The following is a 4,833-nucleotide window of genomic DNA, read 5'->3' on the forward strand; positions in this document are numbered from 1 at the left end:
GTTGGCATATACTTACACAGAGACGCATATCTGCCATTAAACCTTTATATGCCTCCTGTGGTTACGCCCTTAGTAACATTTTAATATATTCAACTGGATCACAGTAATATCCAAATAAGAGATATCGAAGAACTCCCTCAGGTAAGCCCCAACCTGAGGTTGAGTCCGGCCTTGTAGTATTATCTTGCCATGGTGGAATGAGGTGGCAAATGATTAATCATGTCACATTACGTGAGTGAGCCATCTTTGTCCAATTCTTCGCATTGCCCTAGAAACTAGGAGTAGAAAGTAGGTAGCAGATACTTGGAGGTCAACATACCTTCTCATTCAGGTCGTGCCAAAAGAGCGTACAGAGTTTAGCATTGAGGTGTCACACCAATCTGTGTGTTTATGCTGTACTCTGCCAAATATATCTCCATTTCTCCAGATACTAATTGCACCCCATTGTCAGCTAGCAGTTTTCTTGGTATTCCTTCCCTTCCAAATGCTTTTTTCAGAAACTTCCCTCATGTTTAATGTCTATCGCTATTGTGAAGAGAACTTCAGGCCGTCTTGAGTACATGCCCATCAAAACTATTATATACTACATATGTTTCACCTCCTTCACAAAATATTGGACCAAAATTGTCTAATGCAATCTCCTCCCATGGTCTAGTGGGACGTTCTCTAATCGCCTTGGTTTGTGCTCTAGGTTTTATGGATTTCTCACTCAGAGTGCACAGCATGCATGCTCTTATCATTCTTTCTACTTGTAGGTCTATGCCTGGCCAGCAGAAAGTCATTCTCAACCGTTCCTTAGTTTTAGGCCTCTCTTGATGGCCACACTGAGATAATGACATTAATTCTTCTCCCATGGAATGGGGAGGAACAAGTCTGGTTCCCCTAAATAGAAACCCTTGACTTTCTGATAATTCTTCTTTACCTCCCCAAATAATTTTATTTTCTTTGCTCCTTTTATTGTTGCCACCCCATCCAGTTTTTAGTAAGTGCAGAACCTCCTATAAAGTTTAATCAGATTCAAATTCTGACCGCCATCTCTCTTCGGACACAATGGTTGCACCCATTTCACAGACCATTTCCAGATCAAACTCCTTGTCATCATCTTCAACATTCTCACTTTGAGCCTTCTCATCAGTAGATAATAACCTGGATAGGGTGTCCGCTACATTATCTACTCCTGAAATTATTTCATTTCAAAATGATATCACTGAAGAGCAACAACTCATTTAGGGCCATATGTAGGTAATTTCAATTTTCCGATTCATAAATACCGAATTTTACCGATTCGGTATTTAAGAATCGGTAAGTTATATGTAGGTCAACAATCGGTAAACATTACCGAATCGGTAAAATTCGGTAAACATGAATCGGAATTTACCGAATCGGTAAATACCGAAGTGGTATTTACCGAATCGGTAAATACCGAAGTGGAATTTACCGAATCGGTAAATTCCGAAGTGGTATTTACCGAATCGGTAAATACCGAATCGGGAGTTCTAAAACACATGACTTGAATCAGCCAATCCTGTGCAACCTAAACCCCACCCAACCAGGAAGTGGCCACACCCAGGCAGGTGCACACAATCAGCAGACTCTGGTGAGGCTGGGAGTGCTGAGGAGAGGAACAGAGCAACTGCCTGATTCAGCCCTGGAAAGTGCAACAATGGCCAGCCAGGACACAGAGAGGGAAGGAGGGGGGAGGAAACGAAAGCTGAAATTCAGCCAAAAGGAGCTGCAAGTACTGGTGGAGGAGGTCGTGAAACAGCACCAGAAGCTATTTGGCAAACAGTCACAGCAAGTGCCTGAGTCAGAGAAACGTAAGATCTGGCTTGGAATCCAGGCACAAGTGAATGCGATGGGAGTGACACACCGGGACATCGATGTCCTCAAGAAGCGGTGGTACGACATACGTATCATCACGAAGAGGAAGGTGGAAGATTTAAAAAAGGAGGCCAGCCAGACAGGAGGTCGACGCAACCGGGCACCAGCCCTGACAGACCTGGAGGAGCTAGTGGAGACCACCATTGAGGCAGAAAGCATTGTGGGGATTGGGGATGCTGACAGCTCCGGCAGAGGCACCTCCAAACAAGGTAAGACGCTTGCACAGCAATGTGCCCCCCCCCCACCCCTATCCCAACTCCCCAAATGTGCAATGTGAATCCCACTCCAGTACAGGTGGCAGTGCATGCTAGCAATGCATCATGGGAGATGTAGTCCCTGCAAGCCCAAACATGATACGATTAGCACAGAATAACAGGGCATGTGACACACAGTGGCGAGAAGCTGCCAGAGGACATTGAGATACTGTTTTGAAAATGTACTGTCATGTCAGCAAATCAATGCTTCAGGTACACTTAGCTGATGTCGCTTTTCTGTCCACAGGCACTACTGCGCACAGAACAGCCCATGACAAGGGAGAGAGGGCACACCACAAACACAGCGCAGAGAACGCCACCACCAGCACTGGCCTGGGACCGGCACCACAGGCAGTGACACCACCCCAGCCAGCATCGCCGCTCCAGCCAGCATCCCTACTCCTGCAGGTGTCACCACCATCTTCACCACCTGCAGAGCACAGGTTGAGGCGCCGTCCTGCTGCCAGGTTGGATGTGACAGACTCATCGTCTGAAGACTCAAGGGGGGCGGAAAGGTCCACTGTACCCCAGGATGTAACCCATGCCAGTGTGCCTTCCGACTCAGAGGGAGCCAACACAGTTGGCAGACGGCGCCGCAGGGCTCGGCCGCAGAGTCCACCTCCCCTTGGGCAGGGCCATGGAGTGTTCTCAGGGCTTGAGGGCACCATGGTGAAAATACAATGCATCCAGGCAAGGGCAATGGTGTCCGTACAGCGACAAATGCGTGGCCTCAATAATACTTTTGGAAACATTGACAAGGGCATCAGCGCCATGGCAGGGGGCATGGCTGAGATGGCAGCGGGCATGCGGGACATGTCCCAATCCATCATGCTGCTGTGCTCAAAGTACGATGAGGACAGGGCAGCACGGCGCAGGGGACATCAGAGAAAGGATCTGACCTCGAGGGCAGTGAACCGGCTGGCGACTGCCACATCGCTGCTCTGCAGGCGCTCTGTGGCGATGCAGAAGGGCCTTGCACACTGCAGCACAGATGTGTCCAGGGGGATGGTTAGGGTCACGAGTGCACTAGAAGTGCTGCTCACCAGCCAGTCTGCAACAACTGGCGCTTTGGATGCTGGTGACACAGAAGACACGACCAGCAGGAGCAGCATAACCCCCCCTGTCCCAGACACTCGGAGCAACAGGCGTCAAGGTGGTGCCACTGGTACCCCAGCCAGTGAGGACGCTCCCTCAATTCCATCCCGCACTGGTGCGCGTGGGCGCAAACATTAAAGCGTCAGGCAAAACAATGACACCATTGGGTGAAGTAACCCTTAACTGACAAAATGTTATTTCTCATTGTTGTTGGAATACGTTTTCCTTTGTGTCGTGGCGTAGTGCTGCCTGATTAAACTACGTTATGGCATCCAACTACTGGCTGTGTCCCCTTACTCATTCAGAAATAGTTGCATGTGATCTCTGCCCGTCTCACTCTCCCATCTGTTGCTGTTGGCACTCCTGCTGCGTTGGCCTCTGCCTGTGCAGACTCATCATCATTGTCCTCAATATATGTTATTTCGACCTCTGTGCCTCTCTTTGTGGCAAGGTTGTGCAGCATTGCACAAGTGGCAATTATCTTGCAGCAGAGGATGGGTGTGTACTGGCGTGCACCTCCACTCTTATGGAGGCAGCGAAACCTGCTCTTCAATAGTCCAAACGTGCGCTCCACCACATTGCGTGTAGATTTGTGTGCCACATTATATCGTCTCTCACTCTGGGTTGATGGGTGTAGGTAGGGAGTGAGGATGAATGACCGCACGGCATATGCACTGTCCCCTAGGTGAGTAAAATGGAGACATCAGTGACATGCCTCAATACACTATGATTTGCACTGAATACTATGGAGCGTCACTGTTACTTACCTAGCAGGTATCCTTCTCCAAATTCTCCCGCAAGCAGTCGTGTGTAGATCTCACTGTTCTGGAAGATGTAGGAGTCATGGGTGCTCCCAGGGAATTTGGCAACGATATCAGTGATGATGTTCCCTGCATCGCAGATTACCTGCACATTGATGGAGTGGGTGGACTTTCTGTTTCTGTAGATGTGCTCAGTGGCAGCTGGTGGGCAGATTGGGATGTGTGTGCCATCTATACAGCCAATGACATGGGGGAACTGTGCCATGTGATAAAAGTCAGTTTTAGTTTTCTGCAGTTCAGCCTGTGTGTTTGGGAAGCTGATGTAGTGGTGCATTCTCTGCATCATGGCATCCAGGAACTTCCTGAAGAAACGGGACAGGCAACTCTGGGATACACCGCCCACCGCAGCTATCACCCCCTGGTAACTGCCAGATGCAAGTAGGTGTAGGCTGCAGAGAACCTGCACATGTGGTGGTATGGCATGCGCCCTTCTTGTTGGCTGGTCCAGGAGTGGGTGCAGGTCCCTTATCAGGTCCATGATGGTTTGGGGGTGTAGCCTGTACCTTTCATGTATCTCAGCGTCAGTCAGTTGAAAAAGTGTGATTCGCTGTCTGTAGATGCGTTCCTCCCGTCTCCATATCCTCAGTCCTGCTGCCTGTAGACGTAGCCGCCTTGCAATGACATACAGAGCGGCCATGTTGTCCACGCTGTTGCATTTTGGGATTGCTTATATGCACTGTTGATGCTTACCACCTGCTTTCTATCAGTGTTAATTACCGACTCTTATTTACCGATTTTCATGGATTTCTTAATTACCGAATTTACCTACATATCTTTTTCCG

Source organism: Triturus cristatus, chromosome 1_1 (genome assembly GCF_964204655.1).
Source record: "Triturus cristatus chromosome 1_1, aTriCri1.1, whole genome shotgun sequence".
Taxonomy (NCBI): domain Eukaryota; kingdom Metazoa; phylum Chordata; class Amphibia; order Caudata; family Salamandridae; genus Triturus; species Triturus cristatus.